Source organism: Dreissena polymorpha, chromosome 15 (genome assembly GCF_020536995.1).
Source record: "Dreissena polymorpha isolate Duluth1 chromosome 15, UMN_Dpol_1.0, whole genome shotgun sequence".
Classification (NCBI taxonomy): domain Eukaryota; kingdom Metazoa; phylum Mollusca; class Bivalvia; order Myida; family Dreissenidae; genus Dreissena; species Dreissena polymorpha.
In genome coordinates, this window is record NC_068369.1 from 66,535,695 (window position 1) to 66,560,812 (window position 25,118).

The 25,118-nt window shown below is 37.0% G+C and overlaps 1 long non-coding RNA gene across 11 annotated transcripts; it reads left to right on the forward strand.

Moving 5' to 3' along the window:
* The first annotated feature begins 337 nt into the window (after positions 1-337).
* Positions 338-25,118, forward strand: LOC127860990 (uncharacterized). 11 transcript variants are annotated; one of them, XR_008040000.1, is made up of 13 exons: positions 338-401; positions 1,017-1,074; positions 4,470-5,213; positions 8,562-8,688; positions 9,955-11,083; positions 13,517-13,701; positions 14,916-15,146; positions 15,675-15,728; positions 18,633-18,742; positions 19,327-19,455; positions 20,935-21,040; positions 22,609-22,702; positions 23,778-25,118. It is a non-coding gene; the product is annotated as an uncharacterized LOC127860990 (long non-coding RNA). The 11 variants fall into 11 exon arrangements; XR_008039996.1 differs by having other exon boundaries at positions 339-401; positions 9,952-11,083; XR_008039997.1 differs by having other exon boundaries at positions 339-401; positions 9,952-11,083; positions 14,916-15,138.

A 25,118-nucleotide genomic window follows, 5' to 3' on the forward strand; every position in this document is an offset into this window, starting at 1 on the left:
AACAGTAATTCAATATCTTGATGTTACTCTGTTTTGCAGTATTTAACAAGTGTGCTGTGAGTCCCACAGGAGACAGGCTGTACATCACCAGCTGGTACAACAAGCTTCTCACCCTGGCCAGGGATGGCACACTCCTGGCTACATACACAGACCCAGCACTATGGCGCCCACATGGTCTACATGTGACCCCTGCAGGCCAGGTGCTGGTCTGTGGATACCTGTCCCACACTGTACTACAGGTGGGCTGGGAGGGAGAGAGTAAGCTGGCTAATCTTGCTACATGGGAGGATGGAGTGAGGTACCCATGGTCAGTCTGCTACTGCAGCACAACATCCTCCATCATTGTGGGACAGTGGGATAGCAACACAATCCTGGTGTTCAGAGTGGAATAGTGTGTACATGTATGTATTAGTTGTTGTAATTAGTGATTAGTATTTCAATGACAATGTGTTGTTTAGCATACGAACATAGTAGTGTGTGATGTTACAATACAACATTGTGTGTGTAGTTAAAGATACAAATAATTTATGTGCACATATTGTTATCTGATTATACAATGTGAGGGTTTTTGTTGGAACATAAGATGTAATGCATATTATGTTATGTTGTTATAACATTTGTGTCATTATGGTCCTAACATTTAGTTCTTGTAAACTGTGCATGAAAAAACAAAGCATTTCAACTGAAAATTTAATATTTCTACATATATGCACATGTACATAGCAACTGAGGCTATTTTTAGACTTTCATTTCTATAAACACCATGCCATGTAAGAAATGTATATGGATGAATACTTTTTTAATAAAATATGAAATTGTTTAAGTTATCTTTGGAGGAGTATATATTGATATTTTACGCAACGTTTACAGAAAGGTTACACTTGATGTGAGATTTATTAATTTGCCATATTTTATGATGTTGAACATGTCTTATTGATTGTTATTAAATTTATATCAGTGTGCGTGAGTCCTAAATATACATACAAGAAATACATCAAGCTATTCTGCTGCTTTAGTTGCTGCTGGGTCGGGACAACGATGCTGAGGATGTGGGGGACAAGCATGACGCAGAAGGTAAAAGAGACGCTTTGTCAGGCCTTTTCTTGGCCACTTTGGGAAAAAATGCAATTTTGGGATTTTGAATTTGTTTTGTGCTAAAAGTTCATTAATTTGGGAAAAACACATTTAATATAAGTTTTAATTATACTTCAAATTATAGGAATAAAATCCTATTATAATAGTTATAAACTTTGTTAGATCTAATTGAAACATAATTTAGATATAATTTTCATAAGGAACAGCATATAACACGCTTTGGGTATGGGTCCGTTAAACAGACCCATGAATACTCAAGGAAAAGTACTGCTTGTGTATTTCCTGTTTATTAAGATGAGGTGGCAAAGAATGGTATGAATTTACATAAGGTAAAATATCCTTTTAAATTGTTTGTTTATTGTAAAATCATATATATTCGTCCGCATGTTATTTCGTGGTTAAAAAAAGACTTTCATGGACGTGGTAGTTAATGCATGACTTTCTCAGTTTGGAAACAATAAATATGGAATTTGTGTAAGTTATTTTCCAGTGTGTTTGTATTTAATTTGTGGATCGTTTAACCCTTAAAATCAATAAAAAATAATGTCCCGCGAATAATAGTGTTTTTGCAGTGTATAAATAAGTGAAGTGTACGAGAATGATATGATATGATTTCACAGAAGGTAAAATGGCGTCTATTCTTGTGTATATCGTGTTTTCAGTACAACTTATTTTACTTGATGATCAATAACTCAAACCCTTTTCCAGCTCGATGCTTTATAACTTACCGATACAGACACCTCAGAAACACAACACGGCAATAATTTCTGTCATCCCCATGCAGGCCTTGAGTTTTTGTAAAGCTGTAAGATATTTAATTAAGCCTATTTGATTGGAATCTATTCCATCTAATGCCGTATAGAGTCTTATTGCGAGGAGGTGTTAAGTTTTCATTGAGTATACAGTGTTTTTTTTTTAGTCAAAACAGGCCCCGTCACAAAGGAGCATGATTTACATAAAACCACCATTTTTTCACAGGATATTATGCGTTCTTGTTAGTTTCATGGAATAAATGCGTTTTGTTTCATGGAATTAACGAGTATGGAAAAGTGTAAAGAAAAATAATTAAATTGGAAAATTTGTATGGGAAAATAATTAAAACAAGCAAATTCGTTGAATTGATAGCACACGCCAATATGCTTCTGGACACAAAAGTATTATATTTGACACTCAAAACAACAATGTTTCAAGATACAAAGGGCCAAAACTCCGTTATGAACAGATGGTGTACATTGCCATTTGGCGTGCATCATCCTCTTATCCATATATATACGCATTACAGGTTTCAATAAAATCCGCCAAAGCACTTCAAAAATATGGCTCCGGACACACAAAAAGCATTTTCAAGATACAAAGGGCCATAACTCTATTATTAACTGATGGTGTACAATGCCATTTGGCGTGGATCATCCTCTTATCCATATGCATACTCATACCAAGTTTCAATGAAATCCGCCAAAGCACTTACAAGATATGGCTCCGGACAGACGGGCGGACGGACGGAAAGACGGACGGACGGAAGGACTGACAGACAGCGCAAAACAATATCCCTCCGCCTATGGCAGGGGATAATAAAAAGTACAGAATCTCGTATTGAGCACATCTAAACTCACAAATTCGCACTGAAAGAAGCCCAAACACGTTTTAATAATATTATATTTATTCTTCGATATAGCATAAAAGAAGTTTACAGTATATTTACTGTATTCTGTTATATAAGTTAATATTATTTGCTCTTGAAAGCCCTTTATAAATTTAAGCACCGACTATGGAAGCCATATGTCTTATCAGGCATTATTATAATAATTTTAATTGTTCAAACATTTTTACGTAAAGGATCAATCTGAAGCTTGGCATGCACATTGAGGATAGATGAAAAATGATAAGGAAGTGCATATTTTTTGCGTTTTAAACAGTTCAGGTTGTCTTATAGGTTACATTATACTAAATAATCTTTTCATGTAGGGCTGTACTGACTAAAAAAATCATATTTTACTCGAAGCCATGTTTTACACTTTAGACTGGTGTTCTGACTTTATCTCTTGGATATATTGGAAGGGAAAGAAAAGGTGCTCAGTATTTAATCCCTGACATATGATAAAGTTAGAGACTAAAGTACAAGTTTGACCTGAAAACAGTTACATTGCACTAGAAAATGGCCGCAAAATTTAAGGCGCAAAAGAAGTAGAGTTTGATTTGAGTAAAGTAAATGTTTAGTTTAACATGACATATCTTTTTTATTGCTTAAATCGATTCAGCTTAGAATGAACTTTCAGAAAAAGTATCGTTATGGTGGTCTCTATGTTCAAAATGTTGCATTTATTTTCTCTTTAAGTTGTCGCGTTTACATTGAATTATATAGGGAAATCATTAAGTATATTGTGGCCTTTAATAAATTTAGCTTACACTAACAAGGGAGAGAACTGCCAATATGTACCAGCAGTGAGTTGTTGCCATTAAATTGTTTCATATTTATTAATTTGTAATATGTCTTACAACTTTTATGACATGATGGTTTACTTTGGAATTGTTGTCAAGTGTGAATTTAAACAGAGTTTAACACCAAAGACCTGTAAAGGCATGGTAAAAATGGTGTGTGTGTTTTTGTTACTTTGGGAATACATAAATATGAAGTTGTTGCCTACCATTTATTATTATCCCCCGCCATAGGTGGAGGGATATTGTTTTGGCGTTGTCCGTCCGTCCGTCTGTCTTTTCGTCCATCCATTCGTACGGAGCCAAATCTTGGAAGTTCTTTAGCGGATTGCATCAAGATGATTTTCCTTTTGTTTTTGTTGTTATGCAGGAAAAACTGGCTAAAAACATCAATGAGCCACGCTGTGAAATAATAGGGCTTAATGCATGTGCTTAGATTGTAGTCCCAGATTAGCCTGTGCAGTCCGCACAGGCTACTTAGGGACAACAATTGCCTCTTTAAAGGTATGTTTGGTTGAAAATAAGTATCTTCTTTTGTGAAAATCCAGTATCGTCAGAAAGTGTCCTCCATGATTTGCTTATGTGGATTTCACATGCTAATCTGGGACGAAAGCTTCTAATATTGATTAGCGGCAATTTGGCTTATAAATTACACTGAAAGTTATAGTAAGAATAATAATTATGAATTTACAGGTTATTAAAGCATTAGCCAACACTTTTAATGTTTTAATATGAAATGGTTTAATTGCATTAATTTTCATTAATTGCTATTTAGGACAATGCACCAATTAAATTCCAAATTAGTAATTCAGATAATTATGTTTTGCTGTTGAAAACTTTCACATCCAATCAAGAGGCATATATGTAGTGTATTATACATTGTAATATAAAAATGTGTTACAAGTTCATATCCCCCACTCTAGTGTTGTTGTTTTCAGGTGAGCACCAGCATTGATATCCAGTTGGCCAAGCAACAGCACCAGTCCGGCCTGCAGGAGCCCCAACACTAAATGATCCTTTGCCTTCCCTGATCCCTAGCTCCTCCCACTGGACCTCCGGCCTCAAAGGGTCAGCATCGTTACACAAGTCTGTTCTGCAATAAATCCTCAGCACGTCAAGTTTTCACGCGCTGTTATGAACAACCAAAATGTCTGTGTCGAGGTTTCCCCAAGCAAGCCCGAGTAGTTTTGTTTAGCTCTAGTGCCCGAGTGGGATGAGTGTTACAGAAGAGAGACGTTATAGCAGTACTTATGGTAACGCTAACAGTTAACGCTAACAGTTAGTTCTCGCTGTGGACATCACGAAGAATTAAACGTTGAATAATTTGTTTAATTCTTTATAAGACAGCTTTTTATTCAGCGAGGAACGGGAGCAAATCAAGGAACAATCGAAACAATATATTGGGAAGTATATCTGCTGTAGATAGTTAGGACAGTAGTAGCGTTACGGACTGTCCTCAGTGCACCATTTATTCATGTGGTGCGCATCAGACGCGAATTCAGCCCATTATTGAGAGGGCGTCGCATTGAATTGAGACTAAAGAAGGCTTTGAAACATGACACCAGTTTTGTTGTATGGTCCAGTACGCCATTCGACTCTCAACCCGAAGTTAATCAGAACTCAAACTCGGCCCTTAACAATATCCGCGAGGCCAGCATATCAGCTCAGCTTCTGAGCTTCAGGTGAGACCTTACAGTGTTAGTAACTTTGTCAAAGATTGGGCCATAATTCAGCTCCATTCCTCAAAAAGTCTATAATGTTTATTATAAATATTTATTGGTTAAAATTTACAATGCAATATTTGCCATATTAAAAGTGTTTGATAGGTTGGAACAATGAGTTACTTGCCTTATTAAGCTGCATAAGTTGAAACTTAGTACAAATCAAAAATTCTTAATTGTTAAGTATTTGTGTTCACGTATAACTGATTATGATTTTTATCTTAATTAGAAACCGGATGTTTGCAAAGACAAAATCACTATACTGCTTTCATATCCTTATGCACACACTTTCAACGCCAGTGACTAAACTTTACATCTAAGGTCTGTCTTACAAAAACAATGGCATAAAATGTAGACATCAACTAGTATCTTGCGTAATAAGTTGTGCACATTTAAATGTGTACAGTCTCATATTTTAAGTTGTTTAGTGTCATGTTAAAAGTTTATTGTTTTACAGTTAAAGTTGCCGAGAATCACATCTAAAATAATGTTAGTCTTACATTTTAAGTTGTTAATTCTCACATTTAAAGTTGTAAAGTTTCACAATAAAAGTTGTTTTAGTCAAAACTATTTATGGGGAAAGTCTCGCACTTAAAATTACTGAAGTCATGCCTGTTTTTTTATATTTATTTTAATGCCCCCGGTAGGGTGGCAAAATAGCAGTTGAACTGTCTGTCAGTCCGTTCGTCTGAAAACGTTAACATAGGCCATTACTTTTGCATTATTAAAAATCACAATTTGATATTTGGCATGCATGTGTATCTCATGGAGTTGCAAAATTTAAGTGGTGAAAGGTCAAAGTCATCCTGAAGATAAAAGGTAAAAACAGACAAATAAAATGGAAGTAACACGCTTAAAAGGGAGATAATTTATATTTATCATTTGTCAGGTACATATCATTTTTTCAAGGGAAGTAATATTTGTAAAGGGGTATAATCAAGAACAAAAATATATAATCAAAGCGGCGCAGTAGGGGCATTGTGTATCTGACAAACACATCCCTTGTAAAAAAAAAGTATTACACATTGCTATGAACTGTACTTTACTATGTATTTTTCGCGGTTTAAAACCCAAAATTTTCAATATTAAGTTTTTGGGGCATAACTTATTGATACAACGCTATTCTGAGTTCTTATTTTTTTTTAGAAAGAAGTCTCATATAACTTAATTATAATTTCTTAAATCTAGGTCTCAACTTAATTTTTTAAACATCTTACAAAATATATAACTTGAATTTAGTCATTTTTGTCCATAAATCATTCCCAAACTTGCCACTTTTATTGATTAAAAAAAAAACAATTTGACCAGACTCCTTTTCTAGAAAACTCCCTGAACATGCACTTAAAAACAATATCACTTCTGTTACTTATAATCCTATTTATAATGCTTCATTTTTTCCAATTTTATGGTTTATCGCGCTATTTTTCCCAATTTCACGGTTTATCGCGCTAATTTTCCCAATTCAAAAGGCACAGGCTGTAACAAATTAAAGCAAAAAAAATCACTGTAAGTAATTCAGCACAAAAACGTCTTGCGTCAGAGTAACAAGCCCCCAAACATCTTCTCCCATGTTGGCCACATCAACACTTCTTACAGCGGAGCCTTGACGAGTTCGACTTCCATCCCAGCATCGATGTTGCTTAGCAACAATTCAATGCTGGAAATCGACAAATTGTTCTAGACGAGTCGCTTACACAGAAACAATCTGATCCAACAGATAGAGCAGGCGTTGCGTGACTTGTCCCTTATTGCGACTGACCTCGATAAGTTGCTCTCGAATAATGTGAACCTTATGCCAGTATGCGATTGATACCATTTAACAACAGTTGTTAAGAATTCCCAGGTTTGAGGTGGCAACTTTGGCGTCGGGACTCGCTCCATCTCTGTCTATGGCCCGGTCAATGCAGCAGCAGCAGCAATAAGAACAACAAGTAGTATCTGAGTGGTGCTCTGGGATACGGGGCTTCATGTATGTGCTTAAAGTGTCATCCCAGAATATCCTGTGCAGATTGCACATACATCAAGTCCTATTAAAGTGTCATCCCAGAATATCCTGTGCAGATTGCACATACATCAAGTCCTATTTTCATAGAATGAGGCTCATATAGTTGACTTAACATCAGTCCTTTTTCTGCCTGATTGAAGAAAAGCTCCTAACATCAAATGTGAATTATTCGTTTTTAAATTGATCAAACTTGGAAAATAAATAATAGGGCTGCAACAATATACCGGTATATCGGTATATATCGCAATACGCAATCCGCATATTGTATTGCGATATGATTTTCATCATACCGGTACGAAAATTTTACAAAAATTCATTCACATTTCGTCCAGAAAAGCCATCCGAAATAATGATAAAAAGGTAAACAAAACAAAGCAGTGTAAATTATTTTTTATGTAAAAAAAGCATTCTAAAAAGTGTATTATACGGAGTAGCATTGTTACATGGGAGCATTCATTCGATGCTTTTGAACAGATTATCGTTGAATTAATTGCGCACAGCTGTAAATGTTTCGTTCGATTCTGATTTGAGCATTATTTGTAATCCGAATTTCGGAAACACGCTTCCAAATTTGAATGCTAACGCGACAATAAAAAATTATAGCGTCAAATAAAAAGTGCTGTATCCTTTGTCTCAATAAAAAGCGCGCGAAAATTATACAGACATGTAGAACGTCGCATGGAAAGTATGGGTGTATTTTGTGTTGTATAAAAACGGGAACATCACGTCAGCTGAATTACGCGTGTTCAGCGGGAAAAACGCCCCGGTTGGACGTTATTTCATCACATCTTTAAATAGTAACAATTGCAAAAATGTATTTGATACTTAAGAAAATTTGCAAATGTTTGTGTTTCTTATTATTCTTGAGCACATTTATAGTAAATATTTACCAGAATTTGCTTTAAAATTGGAATTTATGGGATTATTGGGTAATTGGCAAGTTATAATTTTGGTACAAGTTAGCAATATATTGCGATATATTGCAATACGGGTTTTTGAACTGACAATATATTGCAATACGGTTTTTGACGTATTGTTGCAGCACTAATAAATAATAAATAAAAGTTGATCTGATATCAGTTTTAGTCATAGAAGGTCAGAATATAGTTTTGTCTATTTTTGGGCCAAAATTTAAACCCTGAACCAAAAGTTTCTCCTTGCATAATTAAAATATCTGCTTAAATCGAATTGTTGAATTCTCTTTAATTTGAGCAAAAAAATATTTAAATGCATTCAGCACATTTAAAAATTATTTTCTTCATTTATTTTCAATATTTAATTTAATTCCTGCATTTTGTTTTAAGAGCCTGTTCCTCCTGGTCCAGGACCTTTGGACAAATGTTCAAATAGTACTACCCACAGGATGAAGCCACTCTGAATCCGGGGCTCCATACTTTCTTGGCCAGGGGCCAAGACTACCTCGTCAATAAGGTATGTTGGTAATGTAATTTACCATGTATAATTTGTAGTGTTTTACTCCAAATGTCAATAAAAATAGTTTGTGTGTGTGCAATATTAATAAAACTCTATTCTTACTGCTAACTAAAACAAATCATTTATGTAATTGTAAACTATTTATAATAGCTGCCATTTGTATTGCCTTGAAAGGGCTTGATGGGAGTGGAAGCATACAAATTTGTCCTTGTCTGTAATTTTCCCTGTCCTTCCTTTCATCCTTATTTAAGTCCCAAAGGGACATATAATGCTTGTATCAAGTGTTTAGTTTATATCTCATTTGTATGAAGATCCATCAAACATACTTTATTTCTTAAATATATTTTTAATCAAACAACATTGATTGACTTCTGATATAACTGATGCCATTATTGCGAATATTCAAAAAGGAACATTTGTTTGCTTTTGGGGTAAGACAGTCAATTATTGTTTTCAGTGGAGTGAGGAAGTTTACATGTTTCCGCAGGTGCTCGTAAACATATCTATTTTCTTACTTTGCTGAGAAAAAGAATTCACGGTATTACCCCAAAAGCTAACAAATTTCCCATTTAAGTTAAATTTACAAGGACTATTAACCCATTTATGCCTAGCGTCTGGAAAAAAGGCCTTGGTCAGCAGCGTAGACCTGATTAATAGAATAAGTACAATAAAAAAATATTAAATGTTTAACCAGATGGTTTTCCTTCTTTTTGTTATGCAGCAAAAAAATTGGCTAATAGATAAATAAGCTGTGATGTGGAAAAATGGGGCCTAATGCATGTGCTTAAATTGTTGTCACAGATTAGCCTGTGCAGCCCACACAGGCTAATCATGGACAACACTTTCCTCTTAAAGGTATTTTTCATTGAACAAATAATCCTCTTTATGAAAATCCAGTCTAGTCAGAAAGTACCCTCCCTTATAAGCTGATGTGAATTTCACATGCTTATCTGAGACGACACTTTCTAACATTAGTGATCCGCATATTGGCTTATGAAAATACATCTCTGAAAATGGAGTAAAAATAGATATAAATGAACAGATAAGTATAGCATAAGCCAACACTTTTCTTGTTTTTATACAAAATGACTTAATTGTATTTATCTTCATGCTATTAAGGACAAGGAACCAATAAAATGCCAGATTAGAAATTCATGTTGTTGAAAACCTTCCCAGCCAGTCAAGAGGCATAATTTGTGATAGATTGTAAAATAATTTGCAACAAGTTCCTATCACCCACTGTGTTGTTGTTGTTTTCAGCAGAGCACCAGCATTGATATCGAGTTGGCCCAGCAACCGCACCAGTCCCGCCTGCAGGAGCCCCAGTCCAGAACGACCCTTCCCCTCCCTTGACTTCTAGCTCCTCTCCCTTGACCGCCTGCCTCAAAAAGTCAGCATCGTTGAACAACTCCGTTCTGCAGCAAATTCTGAGCATGATTCTGTTCTGAACAAACGCAATGCCCACGTCACGTTTTCCAAACATAAGCCTGGGTAGTTTTGTTAAGCTAGAGTTCCGCGTGGGCCTGAAAGGGATGAGTGTTACAGACACAAACAGTTATAGCAGTAGTTATGGTAACGCTAACAGTCAGTTGTTGCTGTTGGACATCACAACAAATATCATGAAGAATAAAAATTTCAATAAGTTGTTCCAATCTTTATGGGACAAACAGAAATTGAACGGAAGAAAATCAAGGAACAAAAAAGCGTAAGCTTTCCTAGTGGGATACATCTGCTGTTGATAGTTTGGACAACAGTAGGGTTGCGGACTGCCCCAGATTGTCCTCTCAGCGGCCAAAATATCATAATAGAACGGACTTTTGGCAATGTTACTGACACAGAAAGGCAATAATGACTTGGTTGTCAATACCCAGAGCACGATACATCCATGCTGACAAAGAAAGGCAGTAATGACTTGGTTGTGAACACCCAGAGCGCCATACATCCATGCTGACACAGTAAGGCAGTAATGACTTGGTTGTGAACACCCAGAGCACAATACATCCATGCTGGCACAGAAAGGCAGTAATGACTTGGTTGTGAACACCCAGAGCACAATACATCCATGCTGACACAGAAAGGCAGTAATGACTTTGTTGTAAACACTAAGAGATCCATACATCCATGCGGTGTGCAACAGACGCAAATTACGCCCACTATTTTGAACAAGGTGCTTAAAGTGAACACGTCTGGTTTCTGTTATGAGCACTTAGCACTCCGAGTCCAAAAGGCCTCGCATTGAATTGATGCGAGAGAAGGCTTTGAAAAATAACAGCAGTGTTGTTGTTTGGTCCAATACGCCCTTCGACTCTCAACCTGAAGAAATCAAAACTCAAACTCGTCTCTTAGCAATATCAGCAAGGCCAGCATGTCATCTCAGCTTCTTGAACTTCAGGTGAGACCTTACAGTGTTAATTATTTTGTTGAAATTGGGGCCGAAATTCAGCCCCATTCTTATCTCATAAAGTCTATATCCATGATTACTGGCTAAAGTTCTCAATTCATGGTTTCCCGGAAGAAAAAGAATGTTTTGATTGCAACATTGAGTTAATCAGAACTCAAATTCAGCCTTTGGCAATATCAGCTAGGCCAGCATATCAGCTCAGCTTCTTGAGCTTCAGGTGAGATCATACAGTGTTATTCATTTGTCGAAATTGGGGCCAAAATTGAGTCCTATACCTAATCTTAAACAGTTTATTTTTTCCATAATTACTGGCTATAGTTCTCAATTCAAGGTTTGACCCGAAACAATGTTTTAATAGGTTACAAATTGAGTTTGTTTCCTTATGCAGCTCTATAAGTTGAACCTTAGTGCAATTTATCTTGATAGCACTTATTCTCAATTTTTTTAATTATGTTTAGCAAAAACTACAACCATTTTCCCAATTTAATTCAAAACACTATGATTTTTAATTGTCCCAATCCAAAAATGGTAAAAATAAACTCTGCACAGAGCTAGCCCCTAGTTATAGCACATGTTAAAGTTTTTTATCAGAATAACTGGCTTAATTATACACCCACAAACGAAGTTTAGGGGGTTTATAGAAGTGAACTTGTCTGTCGGTCCGTATTAAGTGTCCGCTCTCTAATTCAAGTAGTTTTCATCCGATCTTCACTAAACTTGGTCAGAACTTGCATCTACATGATGCCTAGGCTAAGTTCGAACATGGGCCTTGCCGGGTCAAAAACTAGGTCACGGTGTCACTTAGTGCGTTTTAAACATTCAGAATGATGTCCGCTCTCTTATTCAAGTAGTTTTCATCCGATCTTCACCAAACTTGGTCAGAAGTTTTATCTAGATGATCTGAAGGCCAAGTTCGAACATGGGCCATACCAGATAAAAAGCTAGGTCACAGGGTCACTTAATACGTTTTACACATTGAACATGGTGTCCGCTCTCTATTTCAAGTAGTTTAAATCAGATCTTCACCACACTTGGTCAGAAGTTGTAACTAGATGATGTGTAGGTCAAGTTCGAACATGGGCCATGCCGGGTCAAAAACTAGGTCACGGGGTCACTTAGTGTGTTTTAAACCTCACCATGTTGTCCGCCCTCTAATTCAAATAGTTTTTATCCAATCTTCACCAAAATTGGTCAGAAGTTGTATCTTGATAATGTTTAGGTCAAGTTTGAATATGGGTCATGCCAGGTCAAAAACATGGTCAGTTGGTCAGTTACTGCGTTTTGAACATCACAATGTTTTCTGCTCTATAATTCAAGTAGTTTTCATCCAATCTTCACCAAACTTGGTTAGAAGTTGTATCTAGATGATGTCTAGGTCAAGTTTGAATATGGGTCATGCCGGGTCAAAAACTATGTCACGGGGTATCTTAGTGAGTTTTAAACCTCACCATGTTGTCCGCTCTCTAATTAAAGTAGTTTTCATCCAATCCTCACTAAACTTGGTCACAAGTTTTATCTTAATGATCTCTAGGCCAAGTTAGAACATGGGCCATTCCGGGCCTAAAACTAGGTCACCAGGTCACTTTGTGCATTTTTTAACATTCAGCATGGTGTCCGCTCTCTAATTCAAGTAGTTTACATTCGATCTTCACCAAACTTGGTCAGAAGTTTTATGGAGATGATCTTAAGGCCAAGTTAGAACATGGGCCTTTCTGGGTCAAAAACTAGGTCAAGGGGTCACTTAGCGCGTTTTCAAAATTGAGCATGGTGTCCGCTGTTTTTTGTGAAGATGACATGCAAAATATTGTGTCAATGCGGCATGTGGGGGTATTCGTCACGTCTGTGACAAAGCTCTAGTTTGCTTATTTCACTAAGTTTAATAACTATTTTGAACTCACATCTATTGTTTCTTATTAAATGCCATACAGTTATATTGTCTCACATTAAAAGTTGTTAAGTCTCAGGTATAAGTCATAAACTTTCACATTTAAAGGTGTGCAGACTCACATTTAAAAATGTAGATTGTAACATTTAAAGTTGTGTTGTCTCACATTTTAAATTGCTGAGTATCACATTTAAAATTATGAAGTCTCACATTTAAAGTTCTATAGTCACACAATTAAAGGTGTACAGTCTCACATTCTAAATTGCTCAAGTAATGCCTGTTTTTGATTTACAAAAAAATAAATATTACACCTTGCTACAAACACAAAAAATTCCAATTTCAAGTTGGTGCGCGTAAAACATTGATACTACGTTATTCTGAGTTCTAATTAGTGAAAAATTAATTGCAATATTCTAAATATCAATTATAGGCACAATGTTTGGCATTTAAAAAACAGGTCTGTAAGGTAAGGTGTTGCAAGGCTTATTCATGTGTCACTAAACAATCCGGTTTTAGTTTACTTTCCATTTCCTTTTCAGTGAACTTAACTAGCAAACATGACAAACGTCATTGAAGTGAAAGTCGATGACAACCCCCTTCTTGCACAAATACTACAATTGCTTAAGAAATTCAGCACGGAGACGTCTTGCGTCAGACTACCAAGCCTCCTATCAATATCTTCTCCCATGTTGGCTACATCAACACTTCCAACAGCAGAGCCTTGGTGAGTTCGACTTCCGTCATCGATGTCGCTTAGCAACAATTGGATGATGGGCGTCGACAAATTAGGCCGGACAAGTCGCTCAAACTGAAATGATCTGATCCAACAGGTAGAGCAGGCGTTGCGTGACACGTCCGTTAATGTGACTGACCTCGATATGTTGTTCTCGAATAATGTGAACCTTAGGACTGGAGGGCAGTATGCGATTGACGCCATTCAACAACAGTTGTTATTGGCAATTCTCAGGTTTGGGGTGGCGACTTCAGCGTCAGGACTTGCTCCATCTCTGTCTATGGCCCAGTCCCAGCAGCAGCAGCAGCAGCAACAAGAACAATAAGTAGTATCTTAGCAGTGCTCTGGGATATGCGGCTTCATGTATGTGCTTAAAGTGTCATCCCAGATTAGCCTGTACAGACTGCACATACATTTAGCCCTATTAAAGTGTCATCCCAGATTAGCCTGTGCAGACTGCACATACATTTAGCCCTATTAAAGTGTCATCCCAGATTAGCCTGTGCAGACTGCACAAACATTAAGTCCTATTAAAGTGTCATCCCAGATTAGCCTGTGCAGACTGCACATACATTTAGCCCTATTAAAGTGTCATCCCAGATTAGCCTGTGCAGACTGCACATACATTAAGTCCTATTAAAGTGTCATCTCATATTAGCCCGTGCAGACTGCACATACATTAAGTCCTATTAAAGTGTCATCCCAGAATATCCTGTGCAGACTGCACATACATTAAGACCTATTAAAGTGTCATCCCAGAATATCCTGTGCAGACTGCACATACATTAAGTCCTATTAAAGTGTCATCCCAGAATATCCTGTGCAGACTGCACATACATTAAGACCTATTGTTTCCCAGAATGTGGCTCATATAGTTCACTTAACATCAGTATTTTCCGTTGTCTGACTGATTGAGGAAAAGTTCATAGCATCAAATGGGAATTCTGTGTCTTTATATTGATAAAACTTGGTAAATGAATGCAAATAACACTGGATTTAATATAAGTTTTAATCTTACTATGTCAGGGCATAGTTTGTCTATTTTGCGGCCGAAATTCAGCTCCTGAACCAAAAGTTTCTCCATGCATGAAAACTTTTCTATTCCATTTTAGTAAAACAATTATTTAAATGCTATCAGTACATTATAAAATTATTGTCTTCATTATTTTTCGATATTTATTTAAATTCTTGGAATATGTTTTAAGAGCCGGTTCCTACAGGACCCGATGCACTGATTATGCACATGTGACTCTTGTACGCAGCTGAATAAAAGGCTCTCTGGTCAGCTGGACCCGGACGCCAAGGGACACTTCCTGCCCAAGTACCGTGAGGCAAATGCTCAATGAGTTCTACCCGAAGTGTGCAGCGTCTCTAGACCTGTGGCTCCAGACTGTCTTACCCAGGGGCCAAGATTACTTTATCTGCAAGGTACATTGGTAATTTATCATGTATAATGTGTGATGAGTTTTTTACTCCAAATTTCCATTTAAATAGTGTGTGCGTTTTATATATTGATTAAACTATATTATAGCTGACAGTTATTATGATATTGGTAATATTTATAATAGCCGCCAATTTGTATTGCCTTGAAAGGGCGCAGGAGAGGGGCGTAAATATTTGTTCTTGCCTGTTATTCGCTCTGCCCTTCCTTAAATCCGTCCTTATGTCCGTCCCACCTTTTTTGAGTTACACGTAACTTAATAAATATTTTTAGAAAGGGATAAACAATTATTTAGTAGGCTAGGTTTGTATCAAGTGTACAGCATATAGAAGTATAGTATCTAGTGTTTAATTGTGTATCTCTTTTCTATCAGAAGTCTTCAAATTTAATGTATTTCTTATTATTTTTTAACTCAAACAAAATTGATTCAAATATAACTAATGCCATTTCAGAATGCATTGAATTATTTGGTTTACAGGGAAACATTTCTGGGATGCCCTGAGATCTTTTTTTCTGTTTACAGAGGCCTTATACTCACAGGTTCCCCAAATACAACTCAGCCACAACATCCTAATCGGTAAGTCCCGTTGCCATGGCAAAACGGGTAACTTTGGTAAAGCATTCTGGAGACCCTGGCTTTACAAATAGTTAAAACTCAATGCGATTTGGGGTTTCTGCTCTTCAATTAAGAAGACCAGTACAAATTATTTCATTTCAAGGGTTCATCAACAACCTTATTTTACTATTTTGACATTCGAAGAAGATGCAACAGTTTCACGCTAATCCCTGACATTCAGACTTGAATTAGGAATCCAGAGCTTTATTAAAACACAGAATAACATGGAAAACACACACTTTTTCAGCAGGTTCCAATATATCTAAATTGTTAACTCTTTACAAAGTGAGGTTCCATTTTAAATGTAAGTATGTTTATAAAAAAAAATTGATACCTAAGAGGGGTCACTGATGTTTGTAGCTTTGCATAAAATGTTGTTTTGTTTTGTGGAGATCCGAACATCTAGTTTAGAGACTAATTATAAATTATGAACTATTGGATTATAATTTTAATGGTTTATAAAATCACACGTAAATACAAGTGTCCATAGCTTGTGTATTGAGTGCATCAGGAATTTCCCATATGTATATTCCCCCGAGAAGTAATTGTGATCACCCTATGTCATTGAGCGTGCTGTGTGCTGCTTCAACTGTCAGCTTGTTAAAGAATCTAAAGGCCTGAATGTTTATTGAACCTTGATGAAACTGGGTCAAAATGTTCTGGCATTATCAAGGCAAAAAGTTTATTATGACAATATTTAGCCTGAGTTTAAACCAAGGCCACTTGTGTAACAATACACTAGGTCTCACATCTCAATTGTCATGACTCAATCATGATCAAAGATGATTATCATGATATGTTATAGGTTAAGTTTGAATCTGTCACATTGCTTCCAAAAACTAGGTCACCAGTTCAAACCTTGAAACAAACTTGGTTATCACTCTATAGGCCAGATTTATGTCACATCAATTATGAAAGTTAATCAGAATGTTTAAAGTGAGGTCAAAAAGTATGTAACAAGGTCATGTCTTCTACAGTAGGTTTACCTTGAATTGAGGTGAGCATTTCAGGCACTTTTTTCCATTTACAACAATTCAACATTCAGATACTTGTCCATGAAGGACCATTGAGCTTTTTTAAATTATGAAACAGTTTGATTGATTTAGAAAAAAGGTTACATATAAGGATTTGTGTATGTTCAGTGTAATTACAACACGGGATGTCCAATGCACACATAGATTTAATGAGATACAAAATGCTCGTTTTTAAATATGTGTGGCACAATATATTCCATTTTATTTTTCCGCAACAATATCTATTCATATGACACTTACATGGTGCATGAACATGTGTGGAATATATTGATTCACACAAAACAAAAAAAGAGCAATGTGTATCTTGATCATTATTACCAGACCACATCTAGTGATCAAATTTTGGATATTGCTATAAGGAACATTGATTTTTTTATGTGTTAACTTTATTTTTTGAAATATTGTACGAAATATTAATTGATTTTGAGTGTTTATGGTCCTTTAATTGTTGTTTTGATACTTACAATTTTATAGATTTTTATGTCATTCTGATTATCATGCCCGTGTGACTTTTTATTCCTCCCGAACCCAATAACAATCACAAATTAACTCATCAATTCTATACCTCCCGAACCCACTAACAATCACACATTAAGTCATCAATTTTATACCTCCCGAACCCACTAACAATCACAATTTATTCATCAATTTAAATTTTTATTATTCCATTCACAAGTTGAACAATTATGTCTTTGTTGTACCAACCTTAGCACTGTTGGGTTTCTATGTCTATTGCGAAATGAAGTCAATATTTGCACCTTGCCATTCATACTAAATGCAGACAAAAATAATAATATGTTACAGGATTTTTATGTAACAACTTATGTTCACTTTGTGTTGTTATTATAAGAGTTAAAAGGTAGCTTTGAAAACATGAATTAGCCTTGCTCTGGGAAACGCAATCCGCACAGGCTAGTCAGGGAAACCACTTACCTCTGGGAAATGCAATCCGCACAGGCTAGTCTGGGAAACCACTTACCTTTGGGAAACGCACTCTGCACAGGCTAGTCAGGGAAAACACTTACCTCTGGGAAACGCAATCTGCACAGGCTAGTCAGGGAAACCACTAACCTCTGGTAAACGCAATCCACACAGTCTAGTCAGGGAAACCATTTACCTCTGGGAAACGCAATCTGCACAGGCTAGTCAGGGAAACCACTTACCTCTGGGAAACGCAATCTGCACAGGCTAGTCAGGGAAACCACTTACCGCAAAAACTGGATTTTGATAATGAAATGCTTCCTTAAAAACCAAAAAATCAATAAAAGCAAAAGTGTTGACACTTATTAACATCTGCTATCCGTTTCAAAATAAGTTTTATTGGATCATCATGAAAATGTTCAATATTGTTTTGGGGCATACTATCTTTTACAAGTTTAGTAACCAGCCAGATCGCATTGTCTTGTTTAATGAAGAACATAGACCGTTAAACATATCTAACATTGTACACACGATCAATGTGAACCAGACCGTTAAACATTTCGAACATTGTACACACGATCAATGTAAACCAGACTTCTAACCGGGAGTATTTTGTTGGTTTTATCTTTCTTCATTTTTTTGGTGTGTGAAATGTCGGAAAAGTTGCGACTCGACTATGCATTAATGCCACCAGAATTTATGCAATTGGCGTAAGTTTCATAATAGTTCATACACTCTTAAGTTTGCTGCTCATGTTACAAAACTGTGTAATGCTTTGTATAATTAATATCATATGTCTAATTTTGTCACATGGTTACTTGCCTTAAGTAAAGGACATTCTAAGTGATGAGTAGAATTATCTCTTGCTGATGCTACTGGAGTTTAAGTTTGTTGATATTTTATTTTACAGGACAACTTGTCAATCAACATGGAACAGTACCCTGAAAATCACGACCATCTAAAGAACTGTGTAACTGTGCCAAGCGTGACCCTTTAGAGAAAGGGGCTTCCATGCCGAAGGTCGAATTAGTACCAATCTGGGCTCAAGCAGCAGCCTCAGTCTATAATCTATTATCTATTAACATTCCAATCTCACAGTAATATTACAAAAACATGACCTGCAAGGTGGAGATGTGAATACAATGAGTATTAAATCCCACAAACCATGCAGAGGTTATATGGGAGTCAATGTTCTGTAAGTTGGTCTGTTAGAGGGGCGTTTCGTCTGCATTTTATGTAAACATAGTTTTACCTCACCACATATGTATATGTCTACATTTCTAAAGGGAATCAGATGAAACTTCAATCATGTGAGCCCCATGAAGTCTGGGTTGAGGTTTAGTTATCATTTTGTGACAAAGCTCTAACTTATCATTGGCCAAGTAACTCTCTTGCATAATATTAATTTACTGTTTCTGTATCTCACCACACATGGAATTACAGAGGCTGTGTTAATTTTATTTTATTCAGGGGGATTAACTAATAGTGTGCACAGAAGTGTGTTAATATTTGTGTATAAAAACAACAAAAGCATTAAATCCCTTGAACCACTTGTCATCTTTGATTACATTATAACAAATTATCCAATATAACTTATTTTTCAGTGGCCGTTGTTCAGTGTCAAGCGGAATCCTAGCAACCAAGCCACGTCAGCACAGCAGCAAAAACAGTTTCAGCAGCAGTCGTATACTAAACATCAACAACAGTGGTGCATATGCATTAAACTACGAGAGGTATGAATGCAAATATGTCTGTATGATATTAGTATATTCTGAACCATTTAATATTAACTAGTTTGTTTTGTTTAAGAATATATTTTATTATATTGCTATATTCAAATTTGCTTTTATTATGTTTTATTTTTATTGCACTCTGCCTCTTCTAATCATGTTAAGGATGGCCCGCACCCTACCTCTGTACTGACCTGTGGGTCATGGCCCGCACCCTGCCCCTGTACTGACCTGTGGGTCATGGCCCGCACTCTACCCCTGTACTGACCTGTGGGTCATGGCCCGTACCCTGCCCCTGTACTGACCTGTGGGTCATGTTAAGGATGGCCCGTACCCTGCCCCTGTACTGACCTGTGGGTCATGTTAAGGATGGCCCGCACCCTGCCCCTGTACTGACCTGTGGGTCATGGCCCGCAACCTGCCCCTGTTCTAACCAGTTGGTCATGACCCGCACCCAGTACTGACCTGTGGGTCATGTTAAGGATGGCCCGTACCCTGCCCCTGTACTGACCTGTGGGTCATGTTAAGGATGGCCCGCACCCTGCCCCTGTACTGACCTGTGGGTCATGGCCCGCAACCTGCCCCTGTTCTAACCAGTTGGTCATGACCCACACCCTGTGGGTCATGGCCCGCACTCTGCCCCTGTACTGACCTGTGGGTCATGTTAAGGATGGCCCGTACCCTGCCCCTGTACTGACCTGTGGGTCATGGCCCGCAACCTGCCCCTGTTCTAACCAGTTGGTCATGACCCGCACCCTGTGGGTCATGGCCCGCACTCTGCCCCTGTACTGACCTGTGGGTCATGTTAAGGATGGCCCGCACCCGGCCCCTGTACTGACCTGTGGGTCATGTTAAGGATGGCCTGCACCCTGCCCCTGTACTGACCTGTGGGTCATGTTATGGTCATATGGGCTTGGATGGTCATGGAAGTAAGAAAGTGTAACATTTTAAAGAGACTTGTTCAAATATGTTGTGAGAAAGTTGACTGACATAAGTCAGTGACATAACTAAAAGAAATTAATACGCCAACACATAAAAACAGATTTACCGGTAACTACAAATTATTCCAATATATTGCATTACATATTGTATGGTATTGTGATATGCTTTGGCTGCTTTTAATTTGATGATTATTTAAAGTAGGCTTTTTTTAAAATATACAAGCGTATCTTTGTTTAATATGTATTTTATTTTATTCCATGAACTGTACTAGTTCCGTTTGAATAATAATTGTTAAACATATTGCACACGTTTAAACCAATTTATGTAATAATATTCCATCTTTATCTGTAAATAAAGGGACTCTTACACAGGGCAGTAGCAAGAACAACCAAAAACGTTCCTTTAAAAATTGCATACTCTTTCTCTGTTTGCAGAATATATGCAGAAAAACTAGTGTCTTATTGAATGATAAGGGATTTGATTACAGCTAAGAAATAATCTTTAAACGTTATCTGTAAAATGTTGTTTTGCCATTTGCAGTAAACAAGTTGACTGCGTAATGTGGCATCAAAGTCTGCAAGGAGAAACCATGCAATTGAGGAAGCCAAGAAACCATGTGATAATTTCAAGCAGCTTACCTACTCTTGTATGTGTTTTGTTTTAACGTACGCATTATATATTTTTATTTGAGTACAGATTTATGTTATTGAAATAATAATTGGTTTCCATGCACAAATGAAAGATGTTATGTTTTTCACTAGAGTAAATATATAAACGCAAGTATTAAAATATAATATGTCTGAAGAATATCCACAAAACATGTGTTTGTCATAAATCATATTAAATTTATTGATAAAGATACGCACATTATGACTAGTTTTGTCCACCAATCTATAATTTAAACAAAGTTTGACGTTTTTTACGCACATTTCAATGACGTCAAACTGTGGAATCACTTATTTTAAGGAGATATCATTTTCGCGCACCCACCATGTCTCAGATTTATGACCAATGCCCATATTAATAGAGTTTTCAATTAACAAACAGGTGTCAGTTTGACAGGATTCAATACAACTAGGGTGTGTATATTATAACTGTTGTTTCATGCGACCCCTATTAGAAGTATAGCCCTGTCTAGTAAGGGCATATTCCGGAACCATCTTGAGCACATGTTTGATGCAATAAACAGTTTTGTGTTAAGTTCAACTTTTCTATAAAGTATCAAAGCTATTGCATTCAAACTTGTTACACTTACTACATGTATCATGAGGGGAGTGGGCAAGCAAAGTGAGATAACTCTGGCTGGCAGTTTGACATAATTATGTGCCCTTTTATACTTAGAAAAGTGATATTTAGGTTAAGTTTTGTGTTTATGTCCACTTTATTTCTAATGTATCAACGCTATTGCTTTCATACTTGCATCAATTACTAACTACCATAAGGGAACTGTGCAGGCAAAGTTATTTAACTCTGACTGGCATTTTGACAGAATTATTGCCCCTTTTATACTTAGAACATTGAAAATTTTGTTAAGTTTTGTGATTTGGTGCACTTTACTTCTTAAGCATCATGTCTATTGATTTCGCACTTGGAACACATGCTTACTATCATAAGGGGGACTGTGTAGGCAAGTTATGTAACTTTTTTTTCATTTTTGAAAGATAATGTAATAAAAGACCACATCTTCACACTATACACCCTCTCCACCCATCCCTCCTTCTGTTTGATGAAGTATTGAGATAGGTCCCTTCACCTTTACAAAAAACAATATATTAGCGAAGCTCTTCTTCTTCTTATACTTAACCATAAAAGCAAAATCTGTTGCAATTGGTGAATGTTCAAAAAGTGTTCTAGAACAATTTATATATAACCCTGGTCTTTCTTACACACCACTTGATATTTGTGTTTTGTATAAACACCATTGAAATAAAATTTGGTCTTAAAACCAAATGAAAGTAATTTATAACAACTACATAGTTTAATTTTATTTCATTGAACGTGTACACAGTTTCAAGTGGTTACCCAGCTCTGTAACATCGTGGGCACAAGGCGAGCTTTTGTTAAAATATGTGTGCTCGTTTATATGAAAGTCTATATCTTATTAAGACACTCACAATTATGTTACCGGGTTGAGCCAGTTTTTTATCCTTGAAAAAGCTAGTGTTGTCTTCAGTTTTGTTGTTTCATTTTGCTCATGATTTACTTTATTTCCAGGAAACCCGGATAGCAAAGCATTGAGATTGTTCTGGAAGCATTTGTAGTCACAGCTCATTAAGCATCCCCCTGAAGCAGGACCCTCAGTCTACGGGTGAGTTTTCAAGCGATGTGTTTATTTTTGGCAAGCCCCTGAATTCAGAGATGGGTGGGTGCATGTAGATTGACCCTTGTTCGTCGATACATCCATCCAGCTGTACGTTCTAGTATAACCTCGAACCTCGAAAAGTATTGCTTCTTGTGTGATGAAACCAAATATATTTATTATCATGTGAAATTTCCTTCTTGTTTATTTGGATTCATGTTTCCTTTGACATAAGTAGTAGAGTTTTGACACAAAATTGGAATGTGGGTTCATGGTGGCCAAACCATTTTCTTACTTCATAAAAATCATCTGAGTTTTCTCAGAAAAACTCTCGCTGAATTCATGTTTTTGGGACTATCGTCTAGTAGGCCTTTGCTTATTGTCATTATTGATGAGGTAGTATTTGATAATAAAAAGGATCTTTATAAAAACTCAGTCCAAATTATTTTGTAACAAAGAGGTTATACTTTATCTAAAATAATTATTATTAATTATTATTGTATCAATAGTCCCAGGTCCATCATTTTGCTTGATTGGTCTTTGTCAGCCCGGGTACTACTTAAAAGTACCCCGGGTACTCTTAAACATACTACAATGTACCCAGGGTATGGAAAATGTACCCAGGAATACTAACGCTAAATTGGCCGTTGTTTGATCATTTTCTCAAGTTAGTTAGTATGTTCATATTTATATCAGTGTTCTGTAAAATTGCCCCAGTATAATCGAAACTCATACTCTCAAAGAATGTTGAGTCAGTTTTTTTTCAAAGATAATTTAGTTTCGTAATTCGTTAGCGCATTGTATCACATCGGATTTTGGGTAGGAGTAAACCTCGAGTACAGTGAAATATTGGCTGGGTGCATTTAAGCGTATTTTCTGTACCCGGGGTATATTGTAGTATACTTGAAGAGTACCCGGGGTACTTTTAAGTAGCACTCAAATCCACATTGACCAATCGAGCCATTGTTTCATCTATGGATTCAAGTCATATAAGTCGTAACACCCTATGCAAGTTTTGTTTTTCGTTTGGTATCAAAAATAGACGGAAACACATTTACAGTATCACGTTGTTCTTTTTTTGCAGACGCCAATTGACGAAATAAAACTTGTCATTCAGCAACACAGCCAGTTGCAGCAGTTGTTACCATATTGACCCCAGTCAAAACTAGGAGCTCAGAGATAACACAGCCAGTTGCAGCAGTTGTTACCGTATGGACCCCAGTCAAAACAAGGAGCTCAGAGATAAATACTGTTTAAGAAAGATATTCTCTACATTCCTCATGGTCAGCCAACACAGCCAGTTGCAGCAGTTGTTACCATATTGACCCCAGTCAAAACTAGGAGCTCAGAGACAATCAGCAACACAGCCAGTTGCAGCAGTTGTTACCGTATGACCCCAGTCAAAACTAGGAGCTCAGAGATAAATACTGTTTAAGATAGATATTCTCTACATTCCTCATGGTCAGGCAACACAGCCAGTTGCAGCAGTTGTTACCATCTTGACCCCAGTCAAAACTAAGAGCTCAGAGACAATCAGCAACACAGCCAGTTGCAGCAGTTGTTACCATATTGACCCCAGTCAAAACTAGGAGCTCAGAGACAATCAGCAACACAGCCAGTTGCAGCAGTTGTTACCGTATTGACCCCAGTCAAAACTAAGAGCTCAGAGACAATCAGCAACACAGCCAGTTGCAGCAGTTGTTAACAAATTGACCCCAGTCAAAACTAGGAGCTCAGAGACAATCAGCAACACAGCCATTTGCAGCAGTTGTTACCATAGTGACCCCAGTCAAAACTAGGAGCTCAGAGATAAATACTGTTTAAGATAGATATTCTCTACATTCCTCATGGTCAGGCAACACAGCCAGTTGCAGCAGTTGTTACCGTATTGACCCGAGTCAAAACTAGGAGCACAGAGACAATCAGCAACACAGCCAGTTGCAGCAGTTGTTACCAAATTGACCCCAGTCAAAACTAGGAGCTCAGAGACAATCAGCAACACAGCCAGTTGCAGCAGTTGTTACCGTATGACCCCAGTCAAAACTAGGAGCTCAGAGACAATCAGCAACACAGCAAGTTGCAGCAGTTGTTACCGTATGACCCCAGTCAAAACTAAGAGCTCAGAGACAATCAGCAACACAGCAAGTTGCAGCAGTTGTTACCATATTGAACCCAGTCAAAACTAAGAGCTCAGAGACAATCAGCAACACAGCCAGTTGCAGCAGTTGTTACCGTATGACCCCAGTCAAAACTAAGAGCTCAGAGACAATCAGCAACACAGCCAGTTGCAGCAGTTGTTACCATATTGACCCCAGTCAAAACTAGGAGCTCAGAGACAATCAGCAACACAGCCAGTTGCAGCAGTTGTTACCAAATTGACCCCAGTTACAACTAGGAGCTCAGAGACAATCAGCAACACAGCCAG